Source organism: Triticum dicoccoides, chromosome 7A, assembly GCF_002162155.2.
Source record: "Triticum dicoccoides isolate Atlit2015 ecotype Zavitan chromosome 7A, WEW_v2.0, whole genome shotgun sequence".
Classification (NCBI taxonomy): Eukaryota; Viridiplantae; Streptophyta; class Magnoliopsida; order Poales; family Poaceae; genus Triticum; species Triticum dicoccoides.
This window is the reverse complement of record NC_041392.1, coordinates 714,059,391-714,084,647: the sequence shown is the minus strand read 5'-3', so window position 1 is coordinate 714,084,647 and position 25,257 is coordinate 714,059,391.

Genomic DNA, 25,257 nt, shown 5'->3' with positions numbered 1-25,257 from the left:
TCCTCGAAGTCCACCCACGTGTTGATGCTGCCCGTCAGCAGGCTGTTCAACCATGTGCGGGCCGACCCTTGGAGCATGAGCGGTGCGTAGCGCACGGCGAGACGACGATTGGCACTGGTGATGCCAATGGCCGTGGTGTAATCGGTGAGCCAGTCTTCTGGCTTCACCGTCCCGTTGTACTTGGGGGTGTCGTGTGGGAGCATGAATCCTTTGGGAAAAGGCTCCTCTCGGATGCGGGGTCCAAAGCACGCCGACCCAATAGTGCCGCTCTCCTCCATCTCCAGGGAGTGAGTGAGCCGATCGAGGCGGTGGCGAGCATCGGCGTCGTCGATGGTGAGCGGGCCGAGTCGACTTGCGCCCAGGCCACGGGGTGCCGGGTCGGTTGGAGCTGGACGTCGGTCGTGCTAGCCGGGTCCGCGCTGGATCTCTAGGACGGGCTCGTCACCCGATCCATCGGCGGCTATAGCGGCCGGGTCGCGCCCAGTCCGGGTTCAGCCGGAGTGCGCCTCGCCGGGTGGCGAGGAAGCGGTGTGCAAAAGTTCACCGGACCCGCCAAGGCGGGCGGAGCCGGATCCCGTCGGCTTGGCGAGATGGTTGAGGCGGTCCTGTTGGGCGTTGGCGGCGTGGAGGAGTTCGCGCATCCGCCCGATGCGCTCTTTCAGCTCCTCACCCGCGAGCTGGTCCAGGCCAGCTGCGGCTGCCTGGGCAGCGCGCATGTTCTTCACTGGGGTCTCGTAGACGATTGGGACGGCGCCGAGGGCCCGACCGATCGCTCCTCCCCGGGCAAGCACATCGGCGACCCGGCTTGGGCCGACCGCGGCGGGTGTGAATCTGTAGGCGGCATTGCGCTCCAGTTGATCATCGTCCAGGCAACGCCGAGTGGCGGCGAGCGTCTCGGACAGGTCCAGTATCTGCTGGCGCCTTTCCTCGAGCTGGGTTCGGGCCTCGGCGACGTTGGTGGCATTGACATCGGTGCTGATGGGGATGCGGAGGCTCCGCATTGCAGCGTGCAACGGATCGGATGGCTCGATCCGTTCCGCCGCGGCCCTGGCTTCGGCGGCCTTCCTCGCTTCGCTCGACGAGGAGGAGACGCCGTCACCGGTGGCAAAGACCTCCACATGAACCTCCGCTGCCCTGACGGGGACGCCGCCGCCGAGGGAGAGGGGAGAGTTAGAGTAGCTGAGCACCTCGCCCGGGTACTCGTCGGTCGCGAACCCATCGGAGATGCGCAGCGCGGCGAAGGAGGCGGCGAGCGCACCGATGACATCGTCTGCCAGCGCGACGGACTCGTCGGTGTAGGAAAAGGGCCCCGTCTGAAGCATGCTCCCGACCAGGTCCTCGAGCTGCCCCATGGTGGGCGCCAACTGTCGTGGTGGGTGCACGGCAGATGCCAAGGGATGGCTAAAGAGAGGAGGAGGCTCGAGGGTGCTGGTGGGCTCCAGAGACGAGGTTGGCATGAGCGGGCACCGGACGCCGGACATACCCAGGCTCGGGGCTCTTCGGAGAGATAACACCCCTAGTCCTACCGAGTGTTGTTGGATGATCGATAGTACAATGTCGCTCCTGGAGCTGTATGGAAGAGGAAGGAAACTGGCCAAGGCTTAGGCAGTTCCCTCTCCTTAGGTGTTACTAACTTGGCCAGTGTGATGGAATGAGTTCTCTGGTGTGTCTATATCTCTCCTCTCTCTCTCTCTGCATGAGGGCTCCTGGGAGTTTTATAGGTCAACCCCCAGGGGTACAATTGAAAGTGCTAGTGATCGACTAGAGGGGGGGGTGAATAGGCGATTTTTATGAAAGTCTTCAAAACATGGAGGTTTCAAAGACAAACGATAGAAATAAACCTATTACCATGCAGCGGAAGGTAGACTACACTAAGCAAGCCATAGTCAAGTATTCAATGAAATGAAAGCACAAAGACTAATAACAGCTAGGCAGTATAGATCAGGATGGAAGATAGTATGAAGCCAATCAGAACAAGCAGTCACACAGTGAAGACAAACAGATAATGCAAACAAGAAATGACTTCACAAGGACCAATATGCAAATAAAGAGATGGGAAGGATAGAACCAGTGGCTCGTTGAAGACAATGATTTGGTGGACCAGTTCCAGTTGCTATGACAACTGTACGTCTGGTTAGGGAGGCTGAGATTCAACTCAGAAGACCGCGTCTTCACCTTATTGCCCTTGAGCTAAGGACACCCAGTCCTCGCTCAATTACTCTGGTAAGTCTTCAAGGTAGACTTCCAAACCTTCACAGACTTCGTTCACTGGCGATCCACAATGACTCTTTGATGCTCAGAAAGCGACACCTAACCGGCTGGAGGATTCACAGTCCTCAAGTGTAATAAGTCTTTAGATCACACAGACAATAAGACTTAAGTGATGACTAACACTCTTTGGCTCTGGGTGTTTAGGGCTTTGTCCTCGCAAGGATTTCTCTCTCAAAGGCTTCGAGGTGGGTTGCTCTCAAACGACAAAAGCCGTGCACTAACTCTGAGTAGCCAACCAATTTATGGTGTAGGGGTGGGCTATTTATAGCCACTAGGCAACCCAACCTGATTTGTCCGAAACGACCCTGGGTAACTAAGGAACTGACACGTGTTCCAACGGTCAGATTTCAAACACACACGACAACTTTACTTGAGCTACAAGAAAAGCTGACTTATCCAGCTCTGGATAAGATTTGCTCTCATTGTCTTCGCTCGAAGACATAGGATTTTGGTTAAGTATAACTTCAGTCATTCTGGCTGGTTTACTTGGACCCCACTTAACAGTACGGTGGTTCCTATGACTCAACAAAGAAGAAAAAGACCGACGAAACAACTAAGTCTTCGCGCTCCATAGTCTTCACGCGATGTGTTCTCTTGTCATAGTCTTCAATGTGAATGTCTTCACATACCACCTTTGACTTCAATGTCTTCATACATTTTTAGGGGTCATCTCTAGAAGGAAAACTGAATCAATGAGGGACTTCTACATGTGTTATCCTGCAATTCTCACAAACACATTAGTCCCTCAACCAGGTTTGTCGTCAATACTCCAAAACCAACTAGGGGTGGCACTAGATGCACTTACAATGTCCCCCTTTTTGGTGATTGATCACAAAATGGTTGAAGTTTTCAACGGGGATAGAAATATGTGAAATTGTAAAGGATTTAAGTATTGTCTTCGTAAGTAGCAGAAAGGCTCCCCTTGAAGATGTGCATATAAGTATTTTGCTTTTGAATGCAAATGCACATGGCAGGTTGTACTTGCGGAGCTCCTCTTTTACTTATGAAGACAATTCATCATGCATGAAAGGATATATCGAACTTAATGACATGCATAATGAAAAATGGATGTCTGCAAAATGACTTTGTGCAGAATTTATCGTCACACATGCGGAATTTATCATCGCATCACATAGTGTCGAAAAAGGTAGCAGACGACCATCAAGTTTAAGTGTTACAACTCAAAACAAACCAAATGTTTCAAAAGTGAGAGTTGTAAGCACTTGGCAAAAGTAGAAAAAATTAAAGCAACCACCCATATGGACCCACTTGAAGACTATCAACTCATATGCTTCTCCCCCTTTTGTCAATAAGGACCAAAAAGGTTTGAAGACATAGAGCTTCTACTTGTTCCCATGAGGTGCAAGCGAAGCAGCATGGTCGTCGTTGAGGTCCGCTGGTGCAGAAGAACTTGGTGCAGTGTCGAGACGCGCTGAAGGTGGGGGTGGTGAAGTGGCATCATCTTGATCATCGATAACTCTGGCATTCACCGTGGCAGCTGAGGAAGAATAGTCAGAGTATTCAAGGGAGGGAGTCCGACGCAAGTGAGCATTCCTTGGAGGAGTGGAGTCAAACTTGAATCTTTCTGTGAAGCCATCGTATTGAAGATCTTCTTCAGCAGTGAGCAAAGTCAAACTCTTCCAAGACCTCCGACAGGTTTCATGTGTAACAAAGGAATTCTTGGTGGCAAGATTGCGAATGCGATTGACGTCGACCAAGAGGCTTTGCATCTGACGCTTAAGCCAGTCATGATGCTTATGTTGTTTCTGATGTAGCGCGACGAGAAGCTCTCGGTCATTGAGAACACGAGATCGCTTCCGAGGCCTTTGGGCAATGGTGCTTCCAGTGGCGCCAGTTCGGGCGCAGGGGCACGTGTGTTACCAGCCAAGGGATAAACACGAGAGATTGCCTGAACTCCTTCAATGGGATGGGTGAAGCTTTGACGATCAACATTGTGAAGATAAATCGGATCCTCAGCAGGCTCTGGGTAAATAGCTTCAACAAACATATCAACCTCTGGCAACAATACAAGATGATTGCGCGCAGACGGCTGATATTTAAAGGCAGAGTGAAGCTTGATAAGACGCATTACCCATGGAGCATAGAACTTCAGACCAAAAATGTCGGAGCCAGATGCAGCCAACTGCCTAATGAAGAAGTCTTGAGCATTGAAGCTGATGCCATTGAAGATATAGAAAACCAAAGTCTTCATTGCTCCTTCAAGCTTCGCTGCAGATGAATGTCCTTTGACAGGCCATAGAGTTTTCCTAATGATATGGTAAATGGTACGGGGCAGATACTCTAGGTCTTCGACAAAGAATTCCATTGGGTATTAGCATCGTGTGGCAGAGGCTTCATCATGCTTAGCATTTGGCTCATGTTGGGTTCTGGCTTCTGAAAAATGCTCTCCAAAGCATTCTGGTGTTGTTGACAACCTGGTTCATAGTATTCACCAGGAGTGGGCAGGGCTGTGAGCTCAATGATGTCTTGAGCTTTAGCTTCATGATGAACATCTCCTGTCATCCACTCAAGGATCCAAGTTTTCGGATCCCTGTTGTATCCACGAATGTGGAGGGTAGCATAGAATTGAAGCAAAAGTTCTTCATTCCAGTGTTCCTTGTTGGTCACAAAATTAAGCAGACCCGCATCACGTAAGCAGTCAAGGGCTTCTTCGAGGCATGGCAGTCCAGCAATGGCTTCACAATCAAGATGCATGTGAGGCAAGATGCGTCCCTGATTGTACAAGATGCATGAATAATATCTTCGCTGCTGATAACTCCAGAATCAGTCCGAAGAGATTCTTGGCCTTGTGTAGGGGTTCTTGGCGCTGTTGAAGAATGTGTTGTGTGCCTTGAATCCATTCAGATTAAATGATCCTGGTGAAGTTGTAGTACCTAGAAACCGTGGTAGCCTTGGCTTTGGCTTCTAGACCTGAGGCATGTGCTCCACATGATAAGCAAACTGAGGTCCGGGAGCAGGCGGAGGAACCAGGATTGGCTAGCGGACAGTAACAACCTGTCCACGATCATATGCTTGCTCGATGGTGTGTGGCCTTGGAGGAGGTACAGGAGTAAAGGCATTGGCTTCAGGTAGCGGATTTGCTTCGGGTGCTCCATTGGCTTCAGGTGCATTCACTTCTGGCACCACATTAGCTTTAGGCGCCACATTAGCTTCAGCCATGACAACGTTATTGGCTTCAGTGTTGATGTTGGTGGCCGCCTCAGTATTGGTAACCTCCACTTCAGGAGCTGGAGGGTCGGTCATGTTCTCCTCGAGAACAACTTCAGGGTTGGACGGGGGTGTACCAAAACCTTCTTCTTCTCTTGGTTCTTCATGGTCATCGGCTGATGCAGCTGGAATATCTTCAGCCATTTTGGCTTCAGATTTAGGAATGTTCACAGTAGGAGAGGCTTCAGGAAAGACTTCGCGTGAAAAGTATTGGCGCTCTTCTCCTTCTGGAACACTTGACAATGTGACCTGTGGCCTTGGTCCTTTGCAAAGCCCGCGAAATGCTGGCGACGCCTGTGGAGATGGAGTTGGTTGGGCCTCAAAGTCTTCCTTGTCAATCACCGGAGTGGTGACCTGTGGTAGGGGAGTGACTGGTGTTTCTTCAGCATGAGGGGATTCTTGAGGGTGATCAGCCCATGAGTCATCCCGAGCAATTGGCGTCAATGGACGACCAATGCTGATGAGTTCGCTATTCGTGAGAACAGGCGATGATACCAAATTGTGCTCGATCTGAGGAAGGACTTCATCATCTTCAACATTGTTGTGAGGACCAATGTCTTCAGCTGTGGTGGGGTCAACAGCTGGATTCTCTTCAGATTCAGGAGCCTTTGTGAAAGCGGGCTCATGAACTACCAGACGACGTTCACGTTGTTCAGACGTAGGACGAGCAACAGAAATTGGCTCGACAACAAGGGGCTCTGTGGAAGCAACCCAATGTCTCTTCTTTGTTTTTCTTTTCTTGGTTGGGGGAGCATCATCAGTGGTGGCTTTGGTCTTGCGCTTTCTGGCTTCGGCTTCAGCTGCTCTAGTTTTCTTGAATTCTGAAGCCACTGTGGGGACCTTAGGCTTCGAGCCTGTCATACTGGCTGGGAAGACAATGCGAGGTTCTTCCTGCCTTGATGCTTCTGGTTCTGCCACAGCTGGCTGCTTCTTCTTCTTGGCAGCCATTCTGGGGTCGATGCCTGGTCGCCCCAAGGCCTTGCGCGTTTCAGCTTCATTGTAGCATTGAACACATTTGGCAGCAAGATTCTTCATGCGCTCACGAGAACCTTTTGCTTCTTCTCGTTTCTTGTGGAATGCCTCCTTGAGCTCATGCATCACGACCTTGAAATTTTGAATGTCTTCAACATTGAGCTTGGCCATGTGCTTCTTGAACTGAGCCTTTTCATAATCGATCTTATCCTTCAACTCAACAATTTTCTGAGCAAGAGCCAACTCAGGAGCAATGGCTCTGTGGAAGGAGACGCTGAGGCCAATTGGAAGCTAAAGATCATCAAAACTGACATCTAGGCTGTCAAATCACTCATCAATAAACTTGTATAAGATTTCCACATCAAAGAGGGGAAGATCATTGAAGATTTCCGCCTCTTGCTTGCTCTTTATCAACTGCTCAAGAGCGTCATCGCCAAGATCATCATCGCTGGACAGATCAATGGCGTCATTCTCGTTTCTCAAAATAGCAGCAGGGGTCAGTGCTTGACTAGTGGGTTGCATGGGCTTTTTCAACTTGGCAGACTTGGAGATGCGTGAGAGATCTTCAGACTGCACACTGGCTTCAGGAGGTGTAGTGGCCAGAGTTTTCACCAGAATCAGAGTCATCTGCAGAGTGGTCCGCGGCTGCCCCTTGAACCTGAATGTGAGTGATGAGACCTTCTAAGTTGTAGAAGGGCCCAATAAGATTGGGTTCAGCTTCGCGTGTGCCATCAGTTCGTGGTGCAGAGGGGCCTGGGTTGATGTCTAATCCCAAAGACTTCTTGTTTTCCTTGGCCGAGTTCTTTGCAGCCTGATAGTTGCGCTTGAACATATTATCTTCACGACACCATAACAGAGAGGATGGGTCGGCATTAGCAGGCTGAGGTCCACGAATCATGCAGGGGTAGAAGCCTTGAGCAATAGTGTCAGTGTCAAAACCGGTAGATCTCGGGTAGGGGGTCCCGAACTGTGCGTCTAGGCCGGATGGTAATAGGAGGCAAGAGACACGAATTTTTACCCAGGTTCGGGCCCTCTTGATGGAGGTAAAACCCTACGTCCTGCTTGATTAATATTGATCATATGGGTAGTACGAGAGTAGATCTACCACGAGATCGGAGAGGCTAAACCCTAGAAGCTAGCCTATGGTATGATTGTTGTTCCGTATGTTGTCCTACGGACTAAAACCCTCCGGTTTATATAGACACCGGAGAGGGTTAGGGTTACACAAAGTCAGTTACAATGGTAGGAGATCCACATATCCGTATCGCCAAGCTTGCCTTCCACGCCAAGGAAAGTCCCTCCCGGACACGGGACAAAGTCTTCAATCTTGTATCTTCATAGTCCAGGAGTCCGGCTGAAGGTATAGTCCGGCCATCCGGACACCCCCTAATCCAGGACTCCCTCAGTAGCCCCTGAACCAGGCTTCAATGATGACGAGTCCGGCGCGCAGATTGTCTTCGACATTGCAAGGCAGGTTCCTCCTCCAAGTACTTCATAGAAGATTTTGAACACAAAGATAGTGTTCGCCTCTGCAAAATAAGTTTCCACATATTGCCATAGAGAAAATAATATTTACACAAATCTAATCTGCTAACGTATTCCGTAGCATGACAACACCACGACCAAGCCTTTATTCAAATCGTTTTATTATCCCACCTCAGCGTGTCATGCGAGGCGGTTTCCTTGGCACGTCTTGTTAAAGCAGAGATCGTGTCCCCTTATTCTGGGATTCTCATCAATACGGGTGTGGGTAACCCAACTGCGCCATTGATTACGGCGCTTGGAGATAAGCGAGTTTTACCAGGCTGGTGGGGACATGTAGTTGCGCCACCCATATAAGGGGATAAGGATCCACCTTTTCACCTACGCCTTCTTCCTCCTTTGCCTATCCATTTACGCGCACTCGAGCTCCAGCGCCCAAGTCCGCACTCCCCACCTCAACCTTCTCCAGCCATGTCCGGAGCGGGAGGCAAGTGGATGGTCCCCTCCATCACGGAGGGGCACATCAAAAAACTGAGGAAGGCCAGATACTTGTCTAACGACATCGCGTACCGGCTTCCCGAAGAGGGGCAGCTCCTCCCAACCCCAAGGCCCCATGATAGGGTAGTGTTCCTTCCCCACTTCCTCCACGGACTGGGCTTTCCTATTCACCCATTCATCCGGGGACTCATGTTCTACTACGGCCTGGATTTCCATGATCTGGCCCCGAACTTCATCCTCAACATCTCGGCGTTTATCATCGTGTGCGAGGCTTTCCTCCGCATCCGCCCCCATTTCGGCCTATGGCTCAAGACTTTCAATGTCAAGCCGAAGGTGGTGCGCGGAAACCAAGCAGAGTGCGGAGGCGCCATGGTGGGAAAGATGCCCAACGTCTTATGGCTCGAGGGCTCCTTTGTGGAGACCCTGAAGGGGTGGCAATCGGGGTGGTTTTACATCACCGAGCCGCACGACCCTGAGTGGGTCGCAGCCCCTGATTTCCGGTCCGGACCCCCAACGCGGCTCACGTCCTGGAAAGAGACTGGCCTATCGTGGGGCAGCAAAGAAGAGGTGACTGGACTGCAAACATGCATCCAAACCCTGGTGAACAAGCAGCTCAAGCTTGTCAACGTAGTCTAGGTTATGCTCATCCGCCGGATCCTCCCATGTCAACAACGGGCCTTCAATATGTGGGAGTTCAACCCGGTGCAGCACCGAACTCTGAGCAGGCTCTTCGACACGATGTACGAAGATGCCTGGAAGGTGCTTTTCAAGGGCGCCGAGGCTCCCGCATCCGCTACCGAGGATCGCGGATTCAGCACGCAGTGTCACGCTAGCGTGGTAAGTTGTTTGTACCTTTTACAGGGTATTAGTTTTTAATAGTTTAACTCTATGCGGTATCTAAGCTCCTTTACCTTTGACAGGATTGGCAGGCGAAGTCCGGACAGATCAACTGTCCGGCTCCTTTGCCCGAAGACCCAGCCGATGCCCGCTTGGCGAAGCTGCTGGTTCCGGCACCCTATGTGGTGCCGGAGAAGAAGGCCACGAAGAAGGCCACGGGGACTCGAACAAGTGCCCGGCGCCAGGAGGTGTCGGGTTCATCATCCGACGGCTCCAAGGCGCATTCCTCCCGTGAAGACGAGGAGGAGGAAGAAGAGACCTCTCCCCCTCCAGCGGGGGGAGAGAAGAAAAGGAAGGCCGCCCTTACTGGGGAGGCCGAAGGGTCCAAGAAGGGGAAACCCTTCCTCCGGACTACTCCACCAACGCCGACGGCGGAGAGGAGTGGCCGCTCAGGGCCAAGCCCTTGCGAAATCGTAAGTATCCGGATACCAGAGTAATTTATAGTATTCCTTTATTGCACAGCTTTCCCTTATGTCGAATATGATTATGCAGCCCACCCAAAGACCGGCTCAACGCGTCGTCGAGCGGTTCACTGGATTCGTTGGATGTGGATTCGCTTCCGACGGCTACCTCCCCCCGCCCTATGGACGATGCCGAAGTGTTGTCCCAACAGGTTCCAAGCCAGGAGGAGGTGGTCCTGGAGGTGGTCCAGGAGTAAAGGGGATAAAACCCCCCAGGGCTCCAAGTCCGGCTCTAGGCCGGACACCGCTCTGGAACCTTCAAAGGTTCCAGAGTCCAGTGGGCGACCTCCTTCCAAGAGGAGCAAGCCCACCGTGCCGGTGACCCCCCTCCAACTGGAGGCGCCGGACAATCTGTTGGAGGTGCTCAAAGGCACCTCCATCGATGAGGAGCACCGCACCATTATGAGTGCGGTGGTCTAGAAGGTTCAGTCCGCCAAGAGCGGACTGACTGAAGCTTGTGCTAGCCTTTTAACAGGCTTTGAGGTAAGTAAAGAATGTGTAAATAATATTACCGCATAGATAGTAGCCCTTGATGCTCTGTTTGGCGTTCGGGAAGAAAAGCCGAATAGAGGATCAAATAAAATTCGTAGGAGTCTATCAAAAAGGAGTCAATATGCGTATGCAGGCTTCTCTATCGGCGTCCGCCGCACTGACTGCGGAAGTGGACACGCTAAAGCAGAACCTCGAGCAGTCCGAGCAAGAGCTCGGGCGTGCCAAGAAGCAGCTCGAGGACAAGGAAGGTAAGAAATACCTTGTTTAAATATATATAAAAAAAGGTGCAATTGCAAAAAATGACAGGATTATCGTGGCTATTGTAGGGGCCATGTCTGAGGTGGCGACCCTTAAGCAAGCGCTGTCCGAGGCCGAGAAGAGGGCGGACACGGAGCGCACCGAGCGGGAGAAGTATGAGGCCCAGGTTGGCAAGGTGCAGCAAGAGCTCCAGGCTCTCATGAAAAAACATGAGAGTTTGGAGCTTGACTCAAAGACGCGAGCGTCTGAGCTCGCGATGGCTATTGAAAATGCCAAGTCTGCCAAGGCCGAATCCCAGAAGACCCTCCAGAAGTTGGATGCGGTGAAAAAGATAGCGGTGGGCAAGGCATTCTTTATGCAAAGCAAACACATAGACGTGAGTTACTTGTTACTTACCCGAATCCGGAGCTCTCCAGGAGCATTCGTAGATCTTCCCCATAGCGTGTCCGATGCCGCCGCATTCTATCGAGCCGAGGAGGGCAGCTCGACAGAGAAGGTGTTCTGGTCTCAGTATGCTGAGGCCGGACACCCCGTGCCCCTGAGCGACCAGCTGAAGCAACTGGTCGAGCTCCACAAGGCGGCCGAACAGGCCATGAAGGGCCTCATAGTTCGGCTGTGGCCTGGAGAGGCTCTGCCTAGGAGCTATTTCGGGCTGGTGCGGTGGCTGGTGGGGGCCTGTCCAAGGCTCGAAGTCATCAAGCGCTCCGTCTGCATTGGAGGTGCCCGTAGGGCCCTTGCCCGTGCTAAGGTGCACTGGGGCAAGCTGGATGCTGAGAAGCTTGTGAAGGACGGGCCACCGCCGGGGAAAGACCATCGCAAGCCCGAGAATTATTATAAGGATGTTCTGAAGGGTGCCCGCCTTATGGCGGATGAATGTTCCAGGGATGTAATTTTTGAGTAAAACTCGCTCGTTTTGTCCTGTGCGCTGAAAACTTGTTCATATGCGCTAAGCAATGCTGTTGGAATTTAAAATATTACCTTCTGTGCGGCTATTTATCAATTCTAAGAGATGGCGAGTCGTCGGCTTCTGCCCCCGTGCCGCTAGTGCTGGGGTGTTCAGGGATAAACCTGAGCGCTCTTTTTCCCATGTTTGGGTCCTTCGAGGGAGGCGCTCAGCACAACGAACAAGGCAATCAGACAATAATGCATGAACACTCTCACTTAGCCATAGAATTCTATAATTTTAAACTTTGGTGAAGCCCCTGGTATTCGGAAGACCGAGTCCGGGGCGCTATCCACGCCTTGGCCGGACAGAGCCGACTCCTCGCTCTAAGCGGCATAAGTCTTTAGGGAGTCGAAAAACCTCTCGAACAGCGACCAGCTCTCGCTTCATCATGACAGTCAGTTTTAGCTTTCTCTACCGAGGTGCTCGACCCAGCTCAACTGGGGCACAATCGCAGTAGTTCTCCTAGTGCTACCTTAGCCGATATAGCGGAACGTAAGGCACCAAAACATAGGAGCCGGGCAAACCCAACTATTGACCCAAGACATGATTCGAAGCCGATGCATATAATGCTATAAGTTCGGGGTGCCGCACTTGTTAAAGTGTTCGGACTTCTCACACCATATTGAGGGTTACTAAAGCCCCTGGCGTATTTTGGCCGTACCAAAGTGTACGGGTGCAACATGTCGTTAAGGAACATATATTTGTAAAAAAAAGAGTAATGCAAAAATAGACAAAAGCTATGCATTGTTTATTAAAAAGGGTTGCGATCAAAGCAAAATGATACAAATAATGCGATAAGCAAAAGGTTGGACTATTTAACATGTCCATTCCAGGGGCAGGCTGTGGAATGGTATGTGAAACAGGTATACTGCTCATGATAGAGACCACCTGGGAGTTCCATATGCGGCATGGCTTGTCTGCTTCCCTGGTTCTTGCATCGTTTGTGCGGCAATTGAACTGTCGAATAGGCCTTCCGAAGAATGGAGTCCTGAAAGTAAGAGAAAATTAAAAAATCGGCAGCCCCTGGTGCGGTTGAAGCCGTGTTTCGGGCGTGCCGTGATGGTTCCCCTCCCCCTGTACCCATGGTATTTCTAGAGCGTAGTTATGTATGGGAAGCACTGGTGTCGCATTTTTGCGAGGGCTGGGGTTGGGACCGCATTGCTACGCCTGCTCGGAACGTGCCAGGCGGTCTTGTTGTAGGTTACTCCGGGCGCGCTTGACGGTGTCCGGACGTTTAATGGCCAGACTGGAGAACTGCCTGGAGAGGCTGCTTTGTACTTTCGCTGCAAGGGCCGCCGTGTGCTCCTCCGTTCGGAGGGAGCATTCGGTGTTTCCATTGACCGTAATTACTCCTCGAAGGCCTGGCATCTTGAGCTTAAGGTATGCGTAGTGCGGTACCGCATTGAACTTGGCGAATGCGGTTCGTCCGAGCAGTGCGTGATAGCCACTTCGGAATGGGACTATGTCGAAGATTAACTTCTCGCTTCGGAAATTATCCGGAGATCCAAAGACCACTTCAAGTGTGACTGAGCCTGTACAGTTGGCCTTTACACCTAGTATTACGCCTTTAAAGGTCGTTTTGGTGGGCTTAATCCTCGAGGGATCTATGCCCATTTTCCGCATTGTATCCTGGTAAAGCAGGTTCAGGCTGTTGCCGCCGTCCATAAGGACTCTAGTGAGATGAAATCCGTCAATAATTGGGTCTAGAACCAATGCGGCGAATCCGCCATGACGGGTGCTAGTGGGATGGTCCCTTCGATCAAAGGTGATCGGGCAGGAGGACCATGGGTTGAACTTTGGGGTGATTGGCTCTACCGCGTATACGTCCCTTAACGCGCGCTTCCCCTCCCTCTTGGGGATGTGGGTTGCGTATATCATGTTCACCGTACGCACTTGTGGGGGAAAACCCTTCTGTCCACTATTGTTCGGCGGCCGGGGCTCTTCGTCGTCATCGCTATGCGGCCCCTTGTCTTTATTTTCGGCATTTAACTTGCCTGCCTACTTGAACACCCAACAATCCCTGTTGGTGTGATTGGCCGGCTTTTCGGGGGTGCCATGTATCTGGCACAAGCGGTCGAGTATTCGGTCCAAACTAGACGGGCCCCTAGGATTTCTTTTGAATGGCTTTTTCCGCTGACCGGATTTATAGCCTCTGAATCTGGCATTAACTGCCGTATCCTCAGCATTGTCGCCGTTAATGCGGTGCTTCTGCTTGTTGTGACGCTACCTGCTACTACTATCCCTGGTATCCGAATTACCAGGGTTCTTGGTCATATTGTTGCTACGAGCAAGCCAGTTGTCTTCTCCGGCGCAAAAGCGGGTCATGAGTGTCGTGAGTGCTGCCATAGATTTCGGCTTTTCCTGTCCAAGGTGCCGGGCAAGCCACTCGTCACGGATATTGTGCTTGAAGGCTGCTAGGGCCTCTGCATCCGGACAGTCGACTATTTGATTTTTCTTTGTTAGGAACCGTGTCCAGAATTGCCTGGCCGATTCCTCTAGCTGCTGAATTACGTGGCTTAGGTCATCGGCGTCTGGTGGTCGCACATAAGTGCCCTGGAAATTGTCGAGGAATGCGGCTTCCAGGTCCTCCCAACAACTGATTGATCCTGCTGGCAAGCTATTAAGCCAATGCCGAGCTGGTCCTTTAAGCTTGAGTGGGAGGTATTTGATGGCGTGGAGATCATCGCCGCGGGCCATGTGGATATGAAGGAGATAATTCTCGATCCATACCGCAGTATCTGTTGTGCCATCATATGATTCGATGTTTACGGGTTTGAAACCCTCGGGGATTTGATGATCCATTACTTTGTCTGTGAAGCATAGTGGGTGTGCGGCGCCTCTGTACTGGGCTATATCACGACGTAGCTCCAATGAGCTTTGTCTACTGTGTTCGGCCCTACCGGATTTGTGTCCGGCGTGACGGTTATCGTCTTGAGTCGTAGGGCGCCCACGCGATCCGTAGATCGATCTTGTTTGCCTTGCCTTGTCCTCCAACATGTCTCGCAGGTCTGGCGCATTTTCCCGTGCCTTGGTATGGGGTGCGGCTTGAGTGGTCGGCTGTATCAAGTGCTGGTGATGTAGGTTTAAGTGCTTCCTCCTCTAATCGGGGTAGCAACCTGCGCTTTGGGTAGCTCTTGGAGGGGCGTTCGAGTTTATGCTCTTCGGCCACAAGGACTTCAGTCCATCTGTCGACTAGCAAATCTTGATCAGCTCTAAGTTGTTGTTGTTTTTTCTTGAGGCTTCTTGCTGTGGCCCTAAGCCTGCGTTGAAAACTCTCTTGCTCGACGGGATCCTCTGGCATGACGAATTCATCGTCATCGAGGCTTGCCCCGTCTTCGGAGGGAGGCATACAATTATCGTCCTCGACCTCTCTGTCTGCCGCTCTCTCATGAGGGCTGGCCTCTCCATCCTCCTGTGCTGAATCTTGCTGGAGGGGGTTTTCTTCGGCACTCTCCGGAGTATTATTATCTCCCGTGCTGGAATCACCGTATTTTCTTTGGCATTATTTTGAGCGGCGCTGCTGACGCCAACGCTTAGGCTGTTTCTTGGAGGGGTCATCCTCCACTGTTCCATCGCCATCTCCTTCTTTTGGGGTGTCCACCATGTATATGTCATATGACGAGGTGGCTTTCCAGGGCCCAATAGGCGCTGGTTCTTCATCGTCTCCTGCATCTGCGTCCATACCGTCGATGTCTTCGGAGTCGAAGTCGAGCATGTCGGTTAAATCATCGACAGTGGCTACAAAGTGGGCGGTGGGTGGGCTTTGAATTTCTTCATCGTCCGTATCCCAACCTTGCTGACCGTAGTCCGGCCAGGGCTCTCCTGATAAAGAGAGAGACTTTAGTGTCTTCAGAATATCGCCGAAAGGCGAGTGCTGAAAGATGTCCGCGGTAGTAAACTCCATGATCGGCGCCCAATCGGATTCGATTGGCAGGGGCACGGAGGGTTCGGAGTCCGGAGAGGAGTCCGGCTCCTTGGAGTCACGAGTCACGCGGAGTGCGGGACTGGTGTTCGGCTCGATCGCCGTTGGGATCACAGCCCCCGAGGCGGTGTCCAACCACCCATCCTCGATCGGCGCAGTTGGCTCCGAATTAAGGGTCGAAGCCAATGCGGGTGCGGCCTCCAGGGCACTGTTCGGTGGCAGAGCTAGATCATGCTCATCGTGATAGTGCGGCGCGCTCTGGAGTGGCTCGAATCCGTCGAAGATCATGTCCCCGCGGATGTCAGCCGTGTAGTTTAAACTTCCAAATCTGACCTGACGGCCAGGGACATAGCTTTCAATCTGCTCCAGATGGCCAAGTGAATTGGCCCGCAGTGCGAAGCCGCCATAGACGAAGATCTGTCCGGGAAGGAAGGTCTCACCTTGGACTGCATCGCTATTGATGATCGTAGGAGCCATCAAGCCTAACGGCGACGACACAGAGGAACTCTCAATGAAAGCACCAATGTCGGTGTCAAAACCGGCGGATCTCGGGTAGGGGGTCCCGAACTGTGCGTCTAGGCCGGATGGTAATAGGAGGCAAGGGACACGAAGTTTTACCTAGGTTCGGGCCCTCTTGATGAAGGTAAAACCCTACGTCCTGCTTGATTAATATTGATGATATGGGTAGTACAAGAGTAGATCTACCACGAGATCGGAGAGGCTAAAGCCTAGAAGCTAGCCTATGGTATGATTGTTGTTCTGTATGTTGTCCTACGGACTAAAACCCTCTGGTTTATATAGACACCGGAGAGGGTTAGGGTTACACAAAGTCGGTTACAATGGTAGGAGATCCACATATCCGTATCACCAAGCTTGCCTTCCACGCCAAGGAAAGTCCCTCCCGGACACGGGACGAAGTCTTCAATCTTGTATCTTCATAGTCCAGGAGTCCGGCTGAAGGTATAGTCCGGCCATCCGGACACCCCCTAATCCAGGACTCCCTCAAATAGCTTCGGACTTCGACTTGGGCTGAAGACCTTTGTATATTATATCTCCCCAGGGGCCCTTTAAGGCATTCTTCTCAGCATACTCCTTGGTGACGAATCTGTACTTGAACCATTCCTCTACCCAATGTCTTCGAATCCATTGGATTCAGTTCTTGCATTCTCCATAGGTTTCTTCTGGATCTGACTTGTATAACTCATAGAGATCCGGTGGCAGGTCCTTAGCAGTGTTTCCACGGCGTTGTCTGCCGCCCTTCCTGACTGATTTTTGAGTTGTCATGAAGTTTAGACTGAAAGGCTTCAACACTGTCAAAGTCTTCCGTCTACTGGTCAGATAGGAACTGGCTTCAGGAGAATTTATGTGACGCTCTAAGAACTCTGCAAATGAATGCAGACTATGAGAACCAAGGGATTCTCCCATGGATATATACCCGTGACAGCATTAGAGATGTGAGGGAAGGGGAAGAGGTCATATGCATTCTTAGAAGATTTTGAAGATAAATCAGTTTAGAAGACATTGACCTCATAGTGCGAAGACATTCACTCATATGTAGAGAGTTGGTTCCGGATTTGTACGAATCCACGAATAAGTACAAGTGAGGAATCTAACTACTTTGTGAAGCATAAGTGAACATACTAGGCATGCTATGAGATGCAGAATGAGATAGATCCAACTTGTAGGAACAAAAACCATTTGTCGTTGAAAAGGATGAATCTATCGGATCAAAAAGACTGTAAAAAGAGGTTTTATTTACCACATGAGGAACTGCTAGACGAAGTGGGAGAGGAGGCCGAGCAGTTCGATCTTCCGCGCCCTAACTTGGCGACGGAGGACACCTACGGCGACGGTGGAGAAGATGATGTCTGCGACCGGCGTGAGGACGTCGTCGGTGAAGTCGCGGCAGCTAAGCGCTTCGTCGCCGGCATCGTCGAGAGCTAGCGGAGGCGCTAGGGTTTTGACGAGGTGGAGAGGTGGAAGAAGGATTTTTGACCGTGAGGGGACATGTATTTACAAGGAAAATAACGGAAGAACGCAATTACGCAGGTGCCCATGGCAGTTCACATCTGAGGGACACGTGGCGAACATGCAACACATTGAAAGTAGTTCCATGTTCCCACGCCCGTCTGGATTGTCGGGCGGTCGTTCCGGCTTCTCCGGGTTTTAGGCAATAAGGATTAAGCATTTAAAACAGATTAAATGTTTGTCTCTATGTCTTCTGCTGACAAGGATGCAGAGAAGACATTCGACAGTTTCAATAAAATGCATATGATTTGGATAGACAGATTTGAGGTAGAAGCATAGAGAGGTTAGGGTCCGATCACATTCACTTAGATCAAAAGATTCAAACGAAAAGACATACCTATAAGTGAATGTTGTAGAGGACAGAACACTTAATATATGCATATACCAAGTCAACATTGTGAAGATAATCAAGAAAGCAAATCAATGTTGAAGACAAATCAAGTGTGAAGACTTTGCAAAAGTAATGCCATGAGAAAAACACTTCTAAAGGAAGAATTTGTTGGTGGCGTTACCCACCGTATAGGAAGTATTAGACCCAGACACGGCGCACAATTATCATGGCGCCCCGAAGTCAAATTCCACGTTAATGTATTCACACTCAGAATGTAAGTCTTCATTGATTGAAGATATACTTTACTTCGTGTGTTGCACATCTAAGTCATCAACATGCATAAGTGTTAGGATGTGTGCCTGATCATAGGACATTTGAGGATTCCAAGATATTTAGCTCACACCGTAACTTGCAAAACCTTTTCTCATCCAAGGGCTTTGTGAAGATATCTGCCAGTTGCTCTTCAGTGTTGACGTGTATGATATCAATATCTTCCTTCATGACATGATCTCTGAGAAAGTGATGACGAATTTCAATGTGCTTTGTCTTCGAGTGCTGAACTAGGTTGTTGGCAATCTTGATGGCGCTTTCGTTGTCACAATAGAGTGGTACTTGTTTCAGATGGAGGCCATAGTCCTTGAGAGTTTGCTTCATCCATAGAAGCTGAGTGCAGCAAGATCCAACAGCAATGTATTCAGATTCAGCAGTGGAGAGTGATACATAGTTCTGCTTCTTTGAAGACCAACATACAAGTGATCGTCCCAGAAAGTGACATGTGCCTGATGTAGACTTGCAATCCACCTTGTCACTAGCATAATCAGTATCCGAGAAACCAACCAGATCAAACTCTGAGCCCTTTGGATACCATAATCCTAATGTTGGGGTGTAAGCCAAATATCGAAGCATTCGCTTCACAGCTAAGTGATGCGATTCCTTTGGTGCCGCTTGGAATCGAGCACACATGCAAACACTAAGCATAATATCTGGCCTAGATGCACATAGATAAAGTAAAGAACCAATCATGGAGCGGTATACCTTTTGATCATACTCTTTACCATTATCGTCGGGACCCAGATGGTGTTTAGCTGGCATTGGCATCGTGTACCCTTTGCAATCTTGCATTCCAAACTTCTTCAGGCAATCTTTGAGGTATTTCTCTTGAGATATGAAGATGCCATTTCTTTGATGACGAATTTGAAGACCAGGGAAGAACTTCAGCTCACCTAGCATGGACATCTGATATTGCTCTTGCATCATGTGTCCAAACTCATCACTTTATTTCTGGTTGGTGCAGCCGAAGATAATGTCATCCACATATATTTGGCACACAAACAGTTCACCATCATATGTCTTCGTGAAGAGTGTGGGATCCAGGGAACCAGGTTTGAAGCCTTTGCTCTTCAGGAAGTCTTTGAGTGTATCATTCCAAGCGCGAGGAGCTTGTTTGAGGCCATATAGTGCTTTGTTTAGCTTGTACACCATATCAGGATGTTTCGGATCTTCAAAGCCAGGAGGTTGTGCAACGTATACTTCTTCTTCAATTTGCCGTTGAGAAATGCACTCTTCACATCCATTTGATATAGCAAGATGTTGTGATCGTTAGCATAGGCTAGCAGTATGCGAATAGCTTCAAGCCTAGCCACAGGAGCAAATGTTTCATTGAAGTCAATCCCTTCCACTTGAGTATATCCTTGAGCGACGAGACGTGCCTTGTTTCTGATGAATTGACCATGCTCATCTTGCTTGTTGCGGTATATCCATTTTGTGCCTATTATGTTGTGCTTGCGAGGGCCAGGTCGCTTGACCAGTTCCGAAACATTGTTCAATTTGAACTGTTGAAGCTCTTCTTGCATAGCTTGAATCCATTCAGGTTCCATAAAGGCTTCAGCAACTTTCTTGGGTTCAGATATTGAGACAAAAGCAAAGTGCCCACAGAAATTTGCTAGCTGTGTTGCTATTGAAAGAGTGAGTGGACCAGGGGCATTTATGCCGTCAATTATCTTCTCAATCTGTACTTCGTTTGCAACACGAGGATGAACTGGACGAAGATTTTTCTCTTGCTGATCATTGTCATCATTGGAAGGATTATCTTCAGGCTGAGCATTGTCTTCAGGTTGATTAGGTGCAGAGATGATGAGTTCCTCTTCGGGCTGTGCTTCAGATGGTATGATTTCTCCAGTTCCCATAAGCTTGATGGATTCACTGGATGGAACTTCATCTAGCACATTTGGCAGGTGATCTCTTTGCGAGCCGTTAGTCTCATCGAACTGCACATCCACAGTTTCAACCACTTTATAGTGAAAGAGGTTGAAGACTCTGTAGGAGTGCGAATCCTTTCCGTATCCAAGCATAAAACCTTCATGTGCTTTCGATGCAAATTTTGAAGTGTGATGTGGATCCTTGATCCAGCACCTGGCACCAAATACTCTGAAGTAGCTGACATTTGGCTTCTTACCAGTGAGGAGCTCATAGGATGTTTTGTTCAGAGGCTTGTGAAGATAAACACGGTTGATGATATGGCATGCAGTATAAATGGCTTTAGGCCAGAACTTTCTTGGAGTCTTGTATTCATCGAGCATCGTCCGGGACATCTCAATGAGTGTTCTTTTCTTGCGTTCCATGATGCCATTCTGCTGCGGCGTGTACGGAGCTGAGAACTCATGAGTGATGCCCAAAGTATCAAGATAAGTGTCGAGGCTGGTGTTCTTGAATTCAGTGCCATTGTCACTTCTGATGTGCTTGATCTTGACACCATAGTTGTTCATGGCTCGATTGGCGAAGCGTCTAAAGACATCCTGCACTTCAGTCTTGTAGAGGATTATATGCACCCATGTATATCTTGAATAGTCATCAACAATTACGAAGCCATAGAGACAAGCAGTAGTAGTAAGAGTTGAGTAGTGAGTGGGACCGAAGAGGTCCATGTGTAGCAGTTCAAAGGGTTGAGTCATTGTCATGATTGTCTTCAAGGGATGCTTGGCCCTCGTCATCGATCCAGCTTCGCAGGCACCGCATAAGTGATCCTTCTTGAAATTGACGCCCTCGATGCCTATGATATGCTTCTTATTTGCGAGAGTGTGCAAATTCCTCATGCCAGCATGCCCTAGCCTCCGATGCTAGAGCCAGCAATCTGAAGTTTTTGCAAGAAGACATACGGCAAGCTTTGGTGCTGAGAAATCTACCATGTACAAATCATCTTTCCGATACCCTTCAAAGACTAGAGACTTGTCAGATTCCATTAGAACAAGGCAACGATATTTTCCAAACATCACAATCATGTTTAAATCGCAAAGCATTGAGACATACATTAAGTTGAAACCAAGGGATTCAACAAGCATCACTTTATCCATGTGCTGATCCCTTGAGATTGCAACTCTACCTAGACCCAATACCTTGCTTTTACCAGTATCAACAAATGTGATGTGACTCTTGTTAGATGGACGTAAGGTTGAGTCCATGAGAAGACTTCGCTTGCCAGTCATGTGATTAGTACATCCACTATCAATAATCCATTCTGAAGCAGCTGGTGTCATACCCTATAGTGCAGTTAGGGGGATAGGCTTCACGAAGAGAATTGTGAAGCATAAACATTTGACGAGCAAGTGGATTATGAAAGCTTAGATCGGGATTAGGACTGATAGGGCAAGTAGCAAGCAACTCAGGAACAAAATACATAATAAGACCATTTGGGCATTTGATCTTGCGCCCTACAAGATGTTTAAGGTCCCCAACAATAGCTTCAGATGCATTTGATTTTCGGCTCGAGACCCTTCCCTGCAAAAAAGAGTTAAGCTTTCTTAGCCACCCACATCTTCAAGGGTGACTTCAAAGCAATGAGTCTAAGTGCAACATCTGAGAACTTTGGCTTTGGAGCCCTAGCAAATAGTCTTGCAGGTGGACAATAGTACTCATAAGAATAAGCAGAGTAGTTCTTGGTCTTATGAACATGGCTGTTTGATGAAACACGCTCATATTCATAGGCATGAGTATGGTTTCCCTGCAAAACATTTGCATTAGTGCGACTCAGGTGAGTCCTCTGTCTGTATGAAGCCTTTGGACCATATGAAGCCCGTGGTCTGGGGTTTGTCTTCTTCACTTGTGGTGTCATGACGACATACACAGGAAGATTTTCCAAACACTTTTTTGGCACCCAGACTTTCTTCATAGGTGGCCCATTCCTGCAGTTAGTACCAATATACCTGGCAAACACTTCACCATTCTGATTCTTAAACAGTTTATAGTTTGCATCAAAGGATTCATCAATAACAATGGGATTAGCACAAGTGAAGCCAGATAGGGTGGATGGATCCACTGAAGGTTCCTTTGCAGCAACCCATGTGGTTTCTGGGTACTGCTCAGGTTTCTAGTAAGAGCCATCAGCATTCGTTTTCCTTTCGAACCCAACACCCTCTTTCCTAGGGTTTCGGTTCAGGATCTGCCTTTTGAGGACATCACATAGTGTCTGATGCCCTTTGAGACTTTTGTACATCCCTATTTCAAGCAATGTCTTCAACCTAGCATTTTCATCAGCAATAGCAGTGGCATCCTCAGCAGAGGGGTCAGTTACCACATCAACAGTTGATGATATTGCAACAGTAGCAGCAGTAGAACATGCAACAACAGAAGTAGCGTTGTCATGCTCAATGCATTTAAGACATGGTGGGTCAAATCCTTCCTGAGCGGAACCGATCTGTTTGGCATGAAGTGACTTGTTTTCCTTTTGAAGATCTTCATGAGCCGCTCTCAATTTGTCAAGATCTTGCTTCCTTTGAAGATAATCATAGGAAAGCTTTTCATGAGTTGTTGAGAGCGTTTCATGATGACTTTCAAGTTCCTCATACTTAACATGAAGATTTTTTATGTCTTCAATTAAGGACTGAGATCGAGTCATTTCAGCATCTAACATGTCATCGCTTTTGTCTAACAGTTTTTGAATATGTTCCATAGCTTTCTGTTGTTCAGTTGCAATTTTAGCAAGTGTTTTGTAGCTGGGTTTGGAACCACAATGAGAGTCATCTTCACTGGATGTTTGATAGTGAGTAGTGCGTGAATTTACCTTGGCACCGCGTGCCATGAAGCAGTAGGTGGGAGCGGAGTTGTCCTTGTCATTAGCATCGGCGTCGGTGATGAAGTCACTGTCTTCAATGTTGAAGACGGACTTGGCAACGTAGGCTGTAGCCAGACTTGCAACACCAGAATCAGACTCCTCCTCAGACTCCACCTCTGCCTCCTCAAAAGCATACTCCTCCTCTGAATCCATTTCCTTGCCAACAAATGCACGAGCCTTGCCAGATGAGCTCTTTTTGTGTGATGAAGACTTGGAAGAAGACTTTGAGTATTTCTTCTTCTTCTTGTCGTTAGAATCCTATTCCTTGCTCTTCTTCTTCTTCTTCTTCTTCTTCTTCTTCTTCTTCTTCTTCTTCTTCTTCTTCTTCTTCTCATTGTCCCACTACGGACACTCAGAGATGTAGTGACCAGGTTTCTTGCACTTGTGGCATGTTCTCTTCTTGTAGTCATGAGCAGAAGCTTCATCATTCCTTGAGCTGGATCGTGAAGACTTTCTAAAGCCTTTCTTCTTGGTGAATTTCTGGAACTTTTCACAAGCATAGCAAGCTCCTTTCCACTGTCTTCAGGATCGTCAGAACTGCAATCAGATTCTTCTTCAGATGAGGAAACAACTTTTGCCTTCAAAGCACGAGTTCGCCCATAGTTGGGACCGTAGATGTGTCTTTTCTCAGAAAGCTGAAACTCATGTGTGTTGAGCCTTTCAAGTATGTCAGATGGATCGAGTGTCTTGAAGTCAGGGCGTTCTTGAATCATCGGGGCTAGGCTGTCAAACGAGCTGTCAAGTGATCTCAGGAGTGTCTTGACGACTTCATGCTTGGTGATCTCAGTAGCGCCGAGGGCTTGAAGCTCATTTGTGATGTCAGTGAGTCGATCAAACATGAGCTGAACATTCTCATTGTCATTTCTCTTGAATCGGTTGAAGAGGTTGCGAAGGACACTGATTCTTTGATCTCTCTGGGTTGAGACGCCTTCGTTGACCTTGGAGAGCCAGTCCCAGACTAGCTTGGATGTTTCCAGAGCACTCACATGGCCATACTGTCCTTTGGTCAGATGACCACAGATGATGTTCTTGGCAGTGGAATCCAGTTGAACGAACTTCTTGACATCAGTAGCGGTGACACCTTCACCAGGCTTGGGGACGCCATTCTTGACGACATACCAGAGGTCGACATCAATGGCTTCCAGATGCATGTGCATCTTATTCTTCCAGTAGGGACATTCAGTTCCACCGAAGACTGGGCACGCAGCGGAGACTTTGATTATCCCTGCAGTCGACATAGCTAAAACTCCAGGTGATTAAACCGAATCACACAGAAGAAGGGAGTACCTTGCACTGATACCAATTGAAAGTGCTAGTGATCGACTAGAGGGGGGGTGAATAGGCGATTTTTATGAAAGTCTTCAATACATGGAGGTTTCGAAGACAAATGATAGAAATAAACCTATTACCATGCAGCAGAAGGTAGACTACACTAAGCAAGCCATAGTCAAGTATTCAATGAAATGAAAGCACAAAGACTAATAGCAGCTAGGCAGTATAGATCAGGATGGAAGATAGTATGAAGCCAATCAGAACAAGTAGTCACATAGTGAAGACAAATAGATAATGCAAACAGGCAATGACTTCACAAGGACCAATCTGCAAATAAAGAGATGGGAAGGATAGAACCAATGGCTCGTTGAAGACAATGATTTGTTGGACCAGTTCCAGTTGCTGTGACAACTGTACGTCTGGTTAGGGAGGCTGAGATTCAACTCAGAAGACCGCGTCTTCACCTTATTCCCCTTGAGCTAAGGACACCCAGTCCTCGCCCAATTACTCTAGTAAGTCTTCAAGGTAGACTTCCAAACCTTCACAGACTTTGTTCACCGGTGATCCACAATGACTCTTGGATGCTCAGAACGTGACGCCTAACCGGCTGGAGGATTCATAGTCCTCAAGTGTAATAAGTCTTCAGATCACACAGACAAGAAGACTTAAGTGATGCCTAACACTCTTTGGCTCTGGGTGTTTAGGGCTTTGTCCTCGCAAGGATTTCTCTCTCAAAGGCTTCGAGGTGGGTTGCTCTCAAACGTCAAAAGCCGTGCACTAACTCTGAGCAGCCAACCAGTCTATGGTGTAGGGGGTGGGCTATTTATAGCCACTAGGCAACCCGACCTGATTTGTCCGAAATGACCCCGGGTCACTAAGGAACTGACACTTGTTCCAACGGTCAGATTTCAAACACACACGGCAACTTTACTTGAGCTACAAGCAAAGCTGACTTATCCAGCTCTGGATAAGATTTGCTCTCATTGTCTTCGCTCGAAGACATAGGATTTTGGTTAAGCATCACTTCAGTCATTCTGACTGGTTTACTTGGACCCCACTTAACAGTACGGTGGTTCCTATGACTCAACAAAG